Source organism: Ambystoma mexicanum, chromosome 2q (genome assembly GCF_040938575.1).
Source record: "Ambystoma mexicanum isolate Mex_15411 chromosome 2q, UKY_AmexF1_1, whole genome shotgun sequence".
Taxonomy (NCBI): domain Eukaryota; kingdom Metazoa; phylum Chordata; class Amphibia; order Caudata; family Ambystomatidae; genus Ambystoma; species Ambystoma mexicanum.
In genome coordinates, this window is record NC_090924.1 from 535,117,031 (window position 1) to 535,133,969 (window position 16,939).

At 48.2% G+C, this 16,939-nt stretch overlaps 1 protein-coding gene across 3 annotated transcripts in view; it reads left to right on the forward strand.

Annotated features, from left to right (window-relative positions):
• Nucleotides 1–16,939, forward strand: part of LDAF1 (lipid droplet assembly factor 1) — a 263,824-nt gene that overhangs the window by 122,356 nt on the left and 124,529 nt on the right. The window lies entirely within an intron of this gene.

Sequence of the window (16,939 nt, forward strand, 5' to 3'; positions counted from 1 at the left end):
GAATTGCCCATGGTAGATGGCCAGGGTAGGGGGTGTGGAAGAAGTTTGGTGTTGCCACATACCATGATTTCAGTTTTGGAGGGATTTAACAGGAGGCGATTTGTGGTCATCCAGTGATCAATGTCAAGGAAGCAGGCAGCGAGGTTGGGTTTGCAGTTGGTTTTTGAATTAAGGAGTTTTAGGATTAGTTGGGTGTCCTCGGCGTAGTTGTAGCACAGGCTATTGTGCGAGCAGATTATTTTGTGGGAGGGTGGACATATAGAGGTTGAACAGGAGGGCTGATGGGCACGCTCCTTGTGTAACTCCGGTATTGACTGGTCGGGCGGGGTAAGCAAAGGAGGAGAGTAGGGTTATTTGGTTCCTATTGAGGAATGATGCTATCCATTTGAGAGCATTTCCACGGATTCCTAGGGAGTGGAGGCGGTCGAGGAGGATTGAGTGGTTGATTGTGTCAAAGGCGGTGGATAGGTCAAGAAGGATTAGCGCAGCGCATCCCGCAGAGTCTGCAGTGTTTTTAAGGTCATCCCAGATTGAGGTTAGGGTGGTTTCGGTTGAGCGGGGTCTAGGAGATTGTTGATGTCAAGATCTGAGGTCCACGTAGATTAGAATACCTCCGTCCCCAAGTACCAGTCAGAGAAGAATATATTCACTCACTGACCAATGATTGGAGCCACAGGTGGTAGGAACAAGAACACTGGGTCCCGGGTGGCTGCAAGGTAAATACAGGGTTAAGTATGCACATCAAAATATCCAAATTATGAGATCAGGACTATTGGAAATGGAAAGACAAGATACACCTACCCTTGGGTCAACTGGCTGCCGCTGTAAACCTAACTGTTCCCCCTGGGATGTTGAGATGCAGCAAAATATGAGGTGAGGATCACCCCTAATTAATCGGAGTCCACCGTGATGATGAAATTACAGTTAGTACGTGAGCAAGGTTCAACAAAGCGTAGGGAGTTTGATACTCTAGTCCAATTTCACCAAGGCAGAAGGACAAGAACAAAATCAATCCAGTGAACAAGTTCTAAGATCAAGGCAATTCAGGTAATCAGTCCAACCAGGTAACCAATCCAAAAGTAGTAATCCAAAGAAGAGTCCAAATCCAAAAAACAAGATAAATCGATACAGGGATCAGTAGAACACGAGGATCGCCAATCGCCGTCTGAACAGCTGGGAAGCACTGTTCGAATGAATCGTGCTCCTTAAATCCCCTGACTTGCTGATCTCGTGACCATAGTTTCCTGGTCACATGATCATGCAGCGTCACGTGACTGTTGTGCATGTAAGCGTAAGGAAAACAACAACAATAATGTCATGTAAGCAACCAGGATTGGGGCAGGACATATCGGGCACGGAGCCGCCATGGACGTTTCCACCGCCACCGAGGCCAGAGGCGCCATGACAAGTGAGAGGCTGCAGGTTGTCGGGCCAGGCTGACGGTAGGAGGTAAGTACGGTTTGCGTACAGGCACGGGTGCTGATGGTGAGTGCGACCCGCGCCGCCATGAAACCGGACTTCCTGAATGCGGCTGCCTTGTCGGCGTCTTGAGTGACTGCATCGTGACAGTTGGCTTCGACAAAGGCATTTAGTTGGGAGTAGGCGGTTCGGTCAATGAGTTTAGCAAGGAACCTGGTGTTTGAGATGGGGCAGTAGTTTTTGGGGTTGAGAGGATCGAGGGAAGATTTTTTAGAAGAGGCTTGACATGAGCGGTTTTGAACGCGCCGGGGAAAAATTCCCGAGGAGAGGAAGTAGTTTATGATGGTTCTTGCGTGTTCTCCTGCGCAGGTAGATGCGAATATTTCTTTGAGGGTTGTGGCCGGGCAGGGGTGTAGCGGGGAGCCGGATGGTTTTGCGGGCGGAGAGTAGTTTGAGAAATATTCCCTCATATTCCCTCATGGCGTTAACTTTTTGTAACATTCTGGGACACCATAGTTTCATTTGTAAGCAATTCTATGCCCCCTGTGTGGCCTGGTATGGAACCATTCATGACATTGGAGTTTGATGGTAAGCATGTTGCTGTTGCATGTTGCTTTTAGTCGTGGTGGTGGGGTCAGAAATAATCGGTGGTGCCACTGTTAGTATGGCTCCTTCAGCGTAGTCTGCCTTGCAACTGTCATTCCAACAGTGTTGTTGTCATTTTGTATCTGTCCCTTTTTTAGTGGTCTTTTGCACACCTTTCCGGTGTACTGGAATGTGGTTAGTTGAGGTGCAAATATAGGAGAAGGGTATGAGCTGCTCCAGTGTTGCTGGCATACAAAGCTATGGTTCCTTATGCTGGGAAGACGTAGGTCATATGTGTTTCTATCTAATGTTTCATGTGGTTGGGAGGTGTCCGGTCATAAACTCAATGGTAAACTTTGGATTGCAATTTAATATTGCAGAATCCTTAACTACGTGCAATCTCAAGTTTGGAAATGTTGATACCAGCCTGAGTACTGCATTGTGAATTCCACATAGATTTGATTTTGTGGGTCAAAATTGAAATTGCTCCAATTGCTAAAATGAACTGCATAACACTACATGGACAAACGAACCCCACTAGTATGAGCTGGACATACCATTTTTAAGATTGGAGGGTGGGGGGAATTCACGGCATTGAGCTTCCATTGCCTCCTCCCAGATCCTTAAAAAGGTTTAGTATTTGAAGGAGGGCTAAAACTTATATTTTAAATATTTTTTATTTTATTTTTATTTTTTATTTAGTTTATTACAAACTTTTTTAAAAGGAAATATTTCTTCCATTTCTTTTCAGTCTAGAGTCGAAGAGAGGAGTAATTCGATCTTCTGTCTCGTTACTCCCTTCATAAGTTAAGTCCAAGCATATTTCCCTTAGACCATTTCTGTTGTATAACATTTTTTATCCATTTCATTCAGAAATAAGATTAACGCAAAAAGTTATTTTTTTATTGGAGCCATCAAAGAATGCACTCCACCATTCTTCATGATGCCATGTTGTTCTTTTCACACTCTCGGATCCTAGGATTTTCAGCCTCTCTTCCTCCAGGCCAGGGCAAAACAGGACAAGATGCTTAAGCGATTTGACCTGTCCTTTGCATAGCCTGCAAATTATGTCACTCTGTGTTTTATTTTTTATGTTCAGAATTTCTTTTGTTTGAAATTGGTTTCCTGCCTTTTTTAAATAATTCAGATGGTAACCTGTTTGAGCCAGAGGTCTGAGTTGATTTGATAAAGGTGTGTGATATGAAGGATCTCTTGCACGTTATTGGCTAATTGAAGGATTTTGCAGTATATTTGTCCAGACATTTAAGAGGCATTTGACATAGGCAATCTGTCAAATCGGGGACCGCAAACCACTTCACACTGAAAATATAAAGTGGCATAGTACTTCAATGTCTCCTTGATCAGAGTGGTCCATGTGGACAATACTCTCCATCTTTCAGTGCCAAATGTCAGTCTGCTCTCTCTGAAGCTACCACACCAGGGTTCTGCCTGATCTATCCTCTTATCCCCCTAGCCAACTCTTCTTGCAACATTTGGCCTGGTCGTCAAACTCAATCTGCCCGCCATATCGCGGTAGGCATCTAATTGTATGTTTAAAGTATGAAGGAGTGTCCTTTTAGTAGTTACTAAGTATGTAGTAGTAATTGGTCTCAACATCTTTTAGCTAAGTATCCAAAGTAGCATGTTGCCATCTTCTAGTCTTTCAAATTCCATCCCTCAATTGCCATGCAAGTATCGCAGCTAAACGCCTTAAGCTTAAAGGAAAACAAACCTGCATTATGCTCAGAGTAAGAAAGTATTTGAGTGCGGGTCTCACCATGGAAAGCCACATCACAAAGGGCCATAGTCTTGAGATGCCAGGGGGACGTGCCAGATATGATTTGGACAGGACAAGGTTGACTTGAAGCAGTGAATGGTCAGAATATGTTTGGGGCAGTACCGCTCATGATGAAATGGCAGGTAACATAGGAGACCTGACTAGTAGTCTTGCTTACCTGGATACAATAGTGTCCACGTATCTACATGAGAGAGAGCAAATACTTATGCGCACTCTGCATGAGAATGATCTATTTACAGTGCCTTCTAGTATTGAAAAGAACCACACAAGTTAAAAAAGAATCTGCAAATTGCTGACCCCTTAATGGTGAGGTGCCCAAAAAACCTATGGTCGGGGATAGCAAGTACCCTGATCACCTACTGAAGTAAAATCTATACACGATTGCGGTTCATCACAATGTTCTTAGAAACACTAATGCATCTTAGACCTTCTTTGGTGCCATTACTCCTCCAGTACATCACACACACACACTCAACGATCCTTAAACTACCCTTCAGCACTGTGTTTAGGCCATGCTTCTGTTCTTTCTCACTAAGTTTACATTTCATTATCTGGATTTTCCTTCCAAGAAAGAGCTTTTGTTCAAGAGCTCGATGGCAAAATTAATTCTCTGCAACTTACTAGATGGCAGCAGTGTTGGTCACTCTTAAGGACCCTTTCAGATCTTTCCTTCTAAGGAGCCCTTGTTAGAATGGAGAAAGCTGGCATCATCAATTTGAGTGCAGAGTGCTCTGGAAGCAAGTTGCACGCCCAATGGATGTTGGTCTACACTGTTCCACAACTGTGCTGTGATTGGAGACAAAATATAAATAATGCACCTTCTTTTTGGAGGCATTTTATAGAAAACATTGATAACCGGCTCATCGGTCCAACGTATACAAATTGTTGATAATGTTCAATACAGGTTACAAACTCTCGATTCCCCTCACATAAAATTAGATAATCTGGTCTTTAGAAAATCTCTCGAACAGAAAAATAAAAAAAAAATAGTAATCCTGCAACCAGAGATTGCTTCAAAATAAATTGTTGCTTGTATTGCGGCATATTTTGACAAATAAGATAAGGTAACCTTACCAATCACTGAACTAAATGGTTGAAGTAGATTCATAAAATGTAGTTGTCGCTGGGTTAAAATTGTCTGTAAAGTCTTTGGATCGCTAGTACCTTTGAATAAAGAGGTGGTAAAATTGTTAACCCTACTGCAGCCAGCCCATTCTGAGCTGGAGGAAGCCACAAGCGTTGCTTGAGAATGTAACTGATACAGCCTATTGAAATATGTCTCTGCCCTAGCTGTTGACTCCTTTGGACTTCTTCTATGCCATTGACCATCCCAATTCAGTGATTTGCACCTGCCTTCATCCTAATGCACAATGTAATGGGTTCTGGCAAACTGTGATCCAGAAGGTATTCCCACAGAGTCCTCTGGATGCTAATCCCTCAATAATCTCAGTCATAGAGGGCTTCCTTAACTCTAGGGCATTGCGGGAAACTAGGTGAGGAAGACCGAACCCTGTGATTTAAAAGTACCCATATTGTGGCAATAAGCCCCGAGACAGCGGGCCAACACCACCCCAGGTAATGCCCCAGAGCCCTCTAGTTACAGTTAGCGAGGCCCTGGGGGCATTACCGTGGGCGGTATTGGCCTGCTGTTGAGGGGCTTATAGCCATTAGTACCCAGGCCCATTAGACCGGGGTACTAATGGCCTTTTTTTTCTGTTCTGAAACGCTGCTGCGTTTTCATAACAAAAGAAAAAAGAATAAAATAAAATGGCCGCCAGGAAAGGGAAAACCTAGTCCGTTTTCCCTTTCCATGGCACGCATCGGGAGCGGACGCGCTGGGAACAGAAGTGTTCCCAGCGTGTTCGCTCCCGAGAAAAGAAAAAAGAAGGTAAATAGGGTGGAGGAAAAAATTAATTACCTGAGTTCCATGCGGGGGACGAAGGCAGCCTCCAGCCATGGGGAGGCCCGGAGTGGGGAGTGCCCCTTTGCGAGCCTCCTCATTGGCTAAGGGGTGGCTACGTCCCTGCCGTGACCATACCCAGGCACGTACGTGCGTCCACAGGATTACACCGTGGTATGGCTCTGAAACGAGCCAATCACTTTAAGTGTATCCAGTGGACGAACGTCCGCCAGGGAACTAATGCTATGTATTCCTCCTTCAAAATAATCTGTACAATTCAACTAGGTGTAAGGTACATTTGGCTCCCACTGTAAATGTGGGAGGGCTGAAATAGAAAAGGAAGAACCATGCAGAATCTCTTAAGTAGTGCAAAACAAACTGTAGCCAGAAATTATGGAAGCGGGAGAACCTAACAAGGTGAACAACCAAAACTTGCATGAAGGAAGGGTGAAAAAACACACTGTAGACTAAGCCATCTGCAAAACCGAAATCATGCCTGAATCCCACGGGGAGCCGAGAGCCCCAAATGGAAAAGAAGATTCAGGCAGACAACGTAGCATTTCCCATTTGGGGCTCTCGGGCTCCCCACGGGGAGCCCGAGAGCCCCAAATGGAAAAGCAGATTCAGGCAGACACAACGCGGCGTTGCGGAAAACACGGGGAGCCCGAGAGCCCCAAATGGGAAATCAGCTGCAGGTAGAAACACTACGCGGCATGTAAACACAACCGCGTGTGTTTCTGCCTGCTGTGGCTTTCACTTTGGGTCTTCGGTGCTCCCCTGGGAGCACCGGAGACCCAAAGTGATAGCCACAGCAGGCAGAAACACACACGGTTGTGTTTGAAAACGCTGCGGTTTTTCTTTCCGAGTTTCTCAGGCTCCTCCAAACTTGGAAAGAAAAATCGCAGCGTTTACAAACACAACGTTGTATTTATGTTTGCAGTCGCTTCAAAAGCGACCGCAAACATAAATACAACGTTTTTAAAGATGCGGTTTTATTTCTAAGTTTTCCGGGCTCCTCCAGCCCGGAAAACTTAGAAAAAAAAACACAGCTAGTGCTTATTTTTTGTATAGCACTTACTGAGATTCAGCTGCAGCTTTCCTGCTCTGGTCTCCGGTCCGCGTCCTCCGAGTCCCGGCACTAATGAAGGGAAAGCCACCCAGCGGTAGACTTTGTTTACTACAGCTGGCTGGCTTTTCCTTCATTAGTGCCGCAAAAGCCAGCACAGGAGGGCCTCCATTTCACAAAATGGCGGCGCCCCTATGCTTGCTTTTTCGAATTTTGAGCTTGGAATAGCTCAAAATTTTACATAGGAAGTTTTAAAACGGAGGATGCTAGTATTTTCTTTTTTAATGTGGCCTATCTATTTTTGAAATAAATTTTTTTACTAGACTATCCCTTTAAAACCTACCAGTCAAGCTTCACTAACCAAGTTGTTACAGCTGCCACCTGGGTGGGAAGCCTTTTCCCATACTCTAGCAACATGTGCAGATAGTGCTTCATGCGCCTGACTGGATCTCATGCCAACCCTGACTCTTTACCAGAACAGCTGCCACAATCCCCACCACATTTGGTATTGCTAGTCCCCATCGTGTCTTAGTTCCAGTCTTGCACAATACCTGTTCGGATCTCGGGCAAGCAAGAGCCTCTCATTCCTCTCACACCAGTTTGTTGGACAGAAATAGAGCGCTGCACTTGTTTCAGTCTCCAGTGCTCAACTGGACCCTAAGCAAAGGTAGCGGGTCCAAGACTGCTATAGCAGAATAAAAGCAAGGATGCTGCACCCTTCTCGTCTTTCAACTGCAGGGAGTGAATCACATGACAAACTCTTTTCAGGCCCTACTGACCTTTGTTAAAAGCACAAGCTTTTTATGGAATCCTTCAGCTGCTTCGGAAATTATTTTTTGGCAGAGGGCCCTGTGCGTCGGTACAGTCAACATCGATGTCCCTCAAGGTCATCCGTCTCAAGGATCATGTCATCGAAGGTATGTATAGCACACACAGTGCTCGTTGGCTTCCGTTCCGTTTTTCCAAGTAAGGTTACGCTTCAAGAACTAGGCCCACTTCAATCGTTTCATTCGCGAAAGATAAGAAAATGTCTTCATCTTTGACACTGACTACCCCGAAGACCAGGATTAAAAAGTGTCAAGGCTGCGGTTACAAAATGTATATAACCTATCCGCATTGAGTACACTTGTGGAAGAAGTGTAAGGGGGAAATTAGCGGTAGGTAGAAACACCAATACTCCTACGTCCTGTCCCCTTTCCTCCATACTTATGGGACATTCCTCTGTCCTGTGGGATTGGACTGGAGCACTTTGTAAAAAGCATCACATTTTTCAAAAATGTGTCCTTCCTCTCTTTTTATGCGGGGTACCGCACGCGACCATAACCCTGACCTCCTTAGCTCTGCCCAGTGCATCGCCCCCATCATTTTCTCCGCACAATCGGGACTGGACGCACTTGCATCTTTGGGAGATTTTTTCCTTCCAGTGTCCTTCTCTTCTGCTCCTTAGCGGTCGTGTAGTAGTCCATCTATGCCGCTTCAGTTAGATTTTCCTATTTGTTCTTCCTGCGATCGACACTTCGCTAGGACGGATCCCCATCCTCTTTGTTTAGAGTGTTTGGGTCCGGACCACCGTTGGGACTCATACTTCTACTGTGATTCCCTTTCGGTCCGGGCTCTTAAACGTCGTCTGGAGCGTTGGGAGGAGGTGTTTCAGTGCACTCCTCCTCTGCATTTTCAAAGTTTCATCGACAAAAAGAAGAGACGCCCGGTAAGTTGTTTAGTTTTTAGAGCACCCCGGCCGGGGGACTCCTTCCCGGGGTCTTCCCAGTCCAGGAGGAGCTTCAAAAGCTCTGTTACTGGGGTTTCCCCTGAGGTGCCTTCTAGGCCTAAGAAGTGTACCAGAGTTTTCTCGGAGGGCCTCCGTAAGGGGCCTATTGACACCAGATTACAATCTGAGGCCCCTCCTCTGGGGGCTGTTTTTGGGCCCAGTTCTACTGAGGCGGTGGGTACCGGAGCTTGCTTCGAAGTCCTTTTGTCTGGAGCTTCCCATACAGACACTGGGGTACGCCCTGAGGCCTCTGTGGAGGCTTTCTGTATCGAACTAAGGTTAGAGGCCCCTCGTGAGGGGGCTGTTACCGAACGCTGGTCTGAGGTTCCTCTGTTTGGGGCTAAGGTGACTGACAGTTCTGAGAGGCCTGTAAAGGTCTTGTCGGTGAGGTGTGCTCCTCATCGTTCCCGCTCAGGTGGTGCCACCGGTTCTGTCGAGGGGGGCACAGAGTGAGGTGTCTGACCGGAATTCCTCTGCTACTGGCATGGCCGAGGTCCCTCCATTGGAGGCTAATTTGGCTGATAGCATGTCTCGGAAACATCCTAAGCCACACAGTACCGGCTCTGCTGAGGTTCCTTGTGTCAAGGCTAAAATGAAGACCCCTGACCCGCCTGTGGAGACCCCTGCCTCACTCCCACATCCTCACTCCCACATGTGTCGCAGTTCTCCTCGGGTGCTGCAAAAATGGCGGCTGTTCCCGCCATGACTACGGTTGCCATTTTGGATTCCTCCCTTACACCTACGCCATCGGCTTTAGGTGCTGTGAGTGGTTTTTCAGGTGATCATCGTTTTCCTTGTGCGCATCCTTTTCGTCCAGTGTATGACTGGAACGCTCGGATGCCTTTACCGCACACCGTCTTGCTCCCTGCGGCATCTGCATCATTGATCTAGTTGATTTGAGTGGAGAAGAACCTTCTTGGCAGCCCTCTCCCTTACGTCCCTGGAGCTATTCCGCTTATGAGAGGCCCCCTCTTGCCATGACTAAACAGTCGGCGGAGGATGCCTTTTTCGGAAGATTTCAAAGGCTTATGCAGAGAAGGAGTATTTCTGAGGTTTGTTTAGGGAAATATGCCCTCCAGTGGCTCCTGCGCCGTGGGTTCCAGTTGCGGCACCGGTGGTTCCGGCAGCTCTGCCTCAACCGGCTGGCCCGCCTCCAGCTCTCCCTCCCTTGCCTCCAGTGGACAAATCTTCAGCAGGTGCCAGATACGACGCAGCCTGACCTGAATGTATCGGATGACACACAGGGGGATCAGGACAACTAGGACAAGCCCCGCTCTGTTAGAGCCTTCCAGGACCGCGTGCTGGACATGTCTTCTGGATGTTCCAGTACCCGAGTCACCCGCTCCCCAGGAAGGGGTGCTTTCTGGGGCGTTCACCTGGTCTCCTCTGGAGCGTACCGGCTTGTTCTTCCAGAAGGACGTTTTGGCCGAGGTCTGAAAGGTCTGAGATAAACCACACTCTGGACTGATTGTTAACTAAACGATAGATGCTTGTTATGGGCTTCATTTTTCGGAAGAGGTGGCCTTAGCGTCTTGTCCGCCCCCTTCATCCACGGTGGTGGCGGCTGCAACATTACAATCCAGACTGGCTTCAGCGTCATCTACAGTGGCAGCACAGGTTCTGGCCAAAGAGGACAAGATTCTTGACTCTTTGGGGAGGAAGATCTTTGCTAATTCAGCCCTGCAGTTGCGTCAAGCGAACGCGGAGCTTGTGTTAGCGGGGGCGAATATGAAAATGTGGAAAGGTCTGTCGGAATTTGAGGAATTCATCCCCGTGGATAAACAAGACTATTTTAAAGCGGGTTTGTCAGATGACCGGGTCCTGGTGCAGGATATGCTTGAGGCTGCGGCGCATCATGTCTACACCTCGGCTTGTGGCCTCATGCTTGGCGTGGACACCTCTCGTCAGGCTTGGCTTCGTGCCACAAAGTTTTCCAAAGAGGTGCATGATAAGGTTCTGGACCTGCCTTTTGATGGCAAAGAGCTTTTTCATTCATCGACAGACGTTGAACTGACCAAGACTAAGGACAGCACTCTGACGCCAAATCCCTGTCCGTCTTGGTGAAACTGTCTTTCAGGGTGCAGAGGATCTTTTCGCAGCCTCGGCCTTCCTCTGGTTTTCGGGGGTTTCTGGATCGGAAGACGCGTAGAGTCCATACTCCCAACAGGAAACTCCTGTCGGCGTCGGCAACAGGGCTTGTTTTTCTCTCGATCCTCGCCCTCCTCCTCAGGTTCTGGTGGTACAGCCACCGAAAAAACAGCTAAATGAGGATTTTCTGTGCTCGCACGAGACCCCGGTGGGAGGGCACATTGCACCTCACTGGGAGGCGTGGCAGACAATCACCGAGGACCGGTGGGTCTTGTCAGTCGCTCGGGCGGGCTTCCGCTTGCCCCATTTCCCCCTACGCCACCCTTCAATCCTCCCTTCCAGCAGTCAGGGTCACCCTCCCTTAGAGCCGAGATCCAGAAGCTCAGGATCTCAGGGCGGTGCAACCCGTTCCCCTTGGGGAGCGAGGGGAGGGCTTCTACTCCGGCTGTTTACGGTGCCCAACCAGGCTGGCTTGCGCACCATCCTAGACCGTTTCTCTCTCTTCCTCAAGAGAAATTCTCAAGATGATCACCCCCTGTCAGATAAAGTCCTCTTTGCAGAAGGGCGACTGGCTCATCGTGGTGGACCTTCAGGGTGCTTTACGACGATGTCGGTCATCGCAGCTTATCTTCGGCTACATGGTATCCATGTGTATCTGTATTTGGACGATTGGCTGCTGCGCAGTCCTTGTCCTCTGTCAGCCTCGAACAACCTTCAGTCTCTCCTCCAGCTCCTTGGGCTGTCAGTGAACTGGAGGAAATCCTCCATGACGGTCTCTCAGGACTTGATTTTCCTGGGTTTTCGTTGGAACACGATCGACTGCAGAGTATACCTGATCGGGGACAGAATGGCGGATCTGTTGGCCACGTGTCCGGTGTTTGTGGTCTGAGAGCATGTCGGTCTGGTGGTTCCATAGGCTTCTGGGCCTCATGGCCTTGTGTGTGCTGGCTCTTCCCCTTGCTCGTCTCAAGATGAGGACGACGCAGATGGCTCTTCGGAGCTCTTTGTGCCAAGCAGTGGATCCAGACTCTAAAATGATCCTGGTTCCATCCTTCATGAGGATAGACCTCCTGTGGTGGTCTTCTCTCAACAATCTATTGGTGGGCGTTGCTTTTCAAGACCCCTGCCCGCTACTGACGGGGACGACAGACTCCTCCCTTCTGGGTTGGGGTGTGACGTTGGATCGTCTTCAGGTTTCCGATCTCTGGTCGCTGCAGGACAGACAGCTTCATATAAATCACTTGTCAACAAAGTGGTCCGTGTCCGCACGGACAATGTGGTGTCCATGTTCTAGATCAACAAGCAGGGGGTACCAAGTCACCTCCTCTTGTGGATCTTGCCATTCAGATTTGGGAATGGGCGGTTCAGCATGGCATCGGTCTGGTGGCAGTACACATCCCGGGCCAGCTGAATGTTACTGCAGATGCCCTCAGCTGACGAACAATGGTCAGCTACGAGTGGAAACTGAACACGGAGGTCCTCTGTGAACGGAAAGTGAACATGGAGGAGTACAAGGAAAAAGGACAGACCGAGGGGCTGCCGAAGTTGGAACACCACAGTAGCGAAGTGAGACAATGTGAGAGCCCGCTCAGTCCAACATGCGGCTGACGGCAGCGAACACCTGGAGCCGAGGTCACAGGAGACGCGAATGAGAATGCCCCGGCAGTACCCGCTCCCCTGTTTTATACACATCCCTTGAACATCATTCCTGACAAACGAGAAGACAGGACCAAGGGTAACAGTGCCGTACGCGCTCACGCGTCCCCTCCAGCTGCATACCACGCGGTTCGCCTTTCAACACAGCAGGAAAACGCAATAGACATTAACGAAACAGTAACTTTTCCCCGGTTCCCCACCTGTCACTCACCTTCCTTGTTGAGCTGCAGCGTTCCGGGAGCCTTGGCAGTGCCGGCTTGCTTGGAGACGGGGGTTCCTCGCGGTTTTCCGGCATTGACGGGTGAGGCGGTGTGGCAACCTTCGATCAAAGAGAAAGGGGCGGGGCTTATGGGGAAATTTATAGAGAAACCCAACATAGTCTTCCTGATTGGTCCAGCCGACTCCAGCCCCTATATAAGGGTGAAACGAATGACAGACTGTGTGTGTTTTTCCCGATCTCTTGCAGAATATCTGAGAAGAGGGAGAGAGAGCTGCACCCGAGATCCTCTGGGCATGCGAAGACTAGGCGTCACTTTTGCAAGGCTCATCCTTACTACAGACAGAAGATGAAAGCTATATTGGAACCCTGAGCTATATTATCATTTTTTTTTCCTGAATAAAGGCTGTTTTAGTTTCATATACCTGGCTGCCTGCTTCCTCCTTTACAACTCTTACAGATTTTTCATTGTTGGGGCACTCCAGAAGTGGATCTCTTTGCGACGTCGACAAACGGGAAGCTTCCCCTGTATGCCTCCAGAAACGGGCTGGCAGCCTCCTCGCTGGGAGATGCTCTCGATGTCCTGGCACAACATGAGGGCCTATGCTTTTTCGCCTCTGTCCCTGATTCCTCGGGCGCTTTGCAAGCTAAGTGACACAGTAAATTGTTCTTTTCTGTTCATAGCTATGTGGTGGCCGGCCAGGTTTTGTTTTTCAGAGTTTCAGCGTGTGCACCGATCAGGCTTCCAATGGTTCCCAACCTGTTTCACCAGAGCGATTGGCAGTAGTGGCACCCCTCCCCACAATTGCTCAACTTGGCAGCATGGTCGAGGTTTGCACGCTCTGATCCTCGGCTCTGTCCTCGCTGCGGCGCAGAGGGTGCTGACCATCTACACATGTTTTGGGACTGCCCTTAACTGGACACATTCTGGAGTAAGATCATAGAGACACTGTCTGCAATCACTGATTCTGTTGTTGATCCTGACCTGATGGGGGTTCTGTTTGGGGTGTGGCAGCCTGAGGGGGGCTAAGGACATTGTGAAGTTCCTGAAAGTGAGCTGTGTAGTGGCCAAGAAATGTGTTTTACAGAGCTGGAAGAGCCCTACCCCCCATACATTCCAGAAATGGTTAAATTTACTCGCATGGTCCCGAAACTGCGAGGAAGCGTTCCTGGGTATGCTCCCATCCCGTTCTCGCCCCCAAAACATATGGTCCGCCTTCAACAGCTATTTGAATAGCTTAAATGACACTTCCTCGGTGGACAAGTCCTCCCAGCCCTCTCCATTCTGTTTAAGAACTTGATGATCCGTGATATGTCGTTACTCAACTACTGTTGCTCTACTCTTGCTTATATGCCCTTGTATTCATCTATATATGTACCAAATTTGTTTCTACTGCTCCGATGTATGTGTATGCTATATGCCTCGGTCAACAAAAATAAAAGAAAAACTTGGCAGCATGGTGCCTTCAGATCCAGAGCACCTTAATTTGTCTGCAGACAACATGCGCATTATTCAGGCGGCCAAGAAGCCCTCCACGAGATCTCAGTATAAAAGTAAATGGCTATGGTTCTGCCACTGGTGCTTGGCTAGGCAGCTTCACCCCAGGGAGGCTACGATCGACGCAGTTCTGTCCTTTGTCTCACATCTGGCAGAGTCTGGCAATCATGTTTTGTCCTGCAGGACTTATCTGTCGGCTATTGCCGCTTATCTGTCCACGGATCAGTGCTCTTTTTCACTGTCAAATCCAGTCATTAAAAGAAACTTTGTGTGCCTCATCCACCTTTACCCTCCTGTTCGCAAACCGCATCCAACGTGGGATCTGAATGTGGTTCTTATGGCCTTGTGCCATATTCCCTTTGAGCCCATGGCTATGGTAGACGTTAAGTACCTTTTGTGGAAAGTGTCCTCCTTGGTTGCAGTGACTTCAGTTAGGCGTGTGAGTGAGCTCCAGGCCTTGTCGGTGGAGCATCCCTTCCTGGTTTTTCATAAGGATAAGGTTGTCCTGAGGACGAATCCATCCTTCTTTCCAAAAGTGGTCTCTGATTTTCATCTGAATCAGTCAATCTTCTTGCCTGTCTTCTTCCCAAACCCAGCCTCAGAGGCTGAAAGGGTTTTGCATTGCCTAGACGTTAGAAGAGCTCTTAAGTTCTATCTGGACAGAACATCTAAGTTTAGGAACTCTTCTCAGCTTTTGATGACTTTCGGTAAACCGCAAGGTAAGCCGGTCTTGAAAGCGACCATCTCCAGATGGATTGCTGCCTGTATTGCAGAGGCTTACGCTGTTCAGGGCCTTCAACCTCCAAAAGGGATTCATGCTCATCTTGTATGGGGCAAGGCGGCTGCTGTTGCCTTCCAAAAGTATGTCCCCTGTGGGACCATTGTGAAAGCGGCTACGTGGGCCTCCCCATCGGCTTTTTGTAGGCATTACTATCTAGACCTGAGCTCCAGAGCTGATGCTCAGTTCGGTCAAGCTGTGCTAAAAAACCTGTTTCAATAAGGAGTTCTCCATCCACCCGTAATTTCTGTGAGGAGTGCTTGGAAATCTCCCATAAGTATGGAGGAAAGGGGACGGGACGTAGGAGTATAATAAAGCTACTCACCGTAGTGACTACCTTACTCCTAGTCCATAGTCCCCTTCCTTCCTTACGCCCGCCCGCCGTCCCCTCTTAAAAGCCTCCTGTGTTATTGCTTGAAGGTCTCAGAACTGGCGATAAAAAAAGACTGATGGTAGATGCGCTGGGCGGAGCTAAGGAGGGCAGGGTTACAGCTGCGTGCGGTACCCCCCCGTAAAAAGCAAGCAAGGAAGGACCCATTTTTGAACAATGTGATGCTTTTTACATAGTGATCCTTTCCCGTCGCAGTCCCGTCCCACAGGCCGGAGGAATGTCCCATAAGTATGGAGGAAAGGGGACTATGGACTAGGAGTAAGGTAGTCACTACGGTAAGTAACTTTATTAGAAATCCCCATCGACTACCCCGTTGAAGAAACCTTTTTCGGACTATGCGAAAGGAGACTTTCGTTTAAGGAAGAAGGCGAAAATGTGCAGGTCGAGGAGTGGCTCCCACCACTCCACGTCATAGAGGAAGTCAAAGAAGAGGCACCATAAGTCCACTACGACTTCTTCGTCTGACTCCTCTCCTGAGAGAGTTATTTCCTTTCCCACAAAGGCCTGCACTCCTGCCGAATGGGAAGCATTCATGTTAGAAATGCTGAACATTTTTGAAAAACTAAAAGCCTCATCAAGCCATGCTCCTACTGCGCCTTCTGAAGCCGGTAAGGAAAGGGCTCGAGCCAAAAGCTGCGCACCCTCGAGCCTGGAATAATGGACAGATCCACATCGAAAGCCGCTGAGTTCTCGACCGGTTGAGAAATCATCGAAGGATCTTTTGAGCCGCAAGTCAAAGAATAAGTCGAGGTAGTAGGCGTCATCTGCGTCCTCGATGCCAGCCAGCCCATCAACAACAATGGCTCCATCGACACCATCGAATTCACAAAATTACTTAATTGAAGACCTTGACTCCTCGAGCATAGAGTTCACATTTTTTGATACCTTTTGATGCCCTTACCAGATTAAAATTACACTCCTTTACCTAGAAAGGATTACTTTGTTACTTTAGCCATCAGATAACAATGCACCATTTGGGTTACAGTATGGTACACCAAATGTCCCTGTTAGCTTTTTATCAGAGGAATCCAGGCTAAAAGACCTCTATGAAAATTTACAAACAGCCAATGGAGAGGACACTTCACCAGAGTTGGAATTTGGTAAACCTAAATCTGATGAACATGCAGATGCATCATATAGGCAGTTGATGTCTAAGGTTGTAGATTACCTGTGATGGAGTAGGCTTTATCTCCCCTTCAAGAAGGATGATCTAACGGACATCCTTGATAAGGGTCCGCAAAAGGATCCCATTTTACCTTTCCGCATTGCTCTTCAAAAAAGGGCGTCTGCCAATTGGGTGATTCTAGAGTCAAGTCCGGCAATAAACAAGAACTTGACAAGAAAATACCGCCCATCTAGTAGTTACCCCAACTACTTATCAAAACACCTGACCCCAGAAAGCCTGGTGGTGCAGGCAGCTACTGTAACCTCAAACAGGCCCCTTATCCAACCATCCCACCGCATCGGCATGACAAAAGGGTAGATGCATGGGCAAGAAAAGTATTTTCTATGCGGAGCATGGCTCTTCAGTCAGTCAACTCCACATGTGCCTTAGCAAAGTTTTCATTCACTCTGGGACTGTATTTCTATGGCGGCTAAGCATATTCCCGAAGGGGAGGCAAGAGACAGTTTCTTGGCTATTGTTAGAGACGGCAAAGAAGCCATGTGCGAGTCTCTTCAGTTTGGTCTGGATTCTGCTGACCGCATCAGCAAGGCCATGGCAGCAAGCACTGTAATTTGTTGATTTGCATGGTTAAGGAAGTCTGGATTTGTAC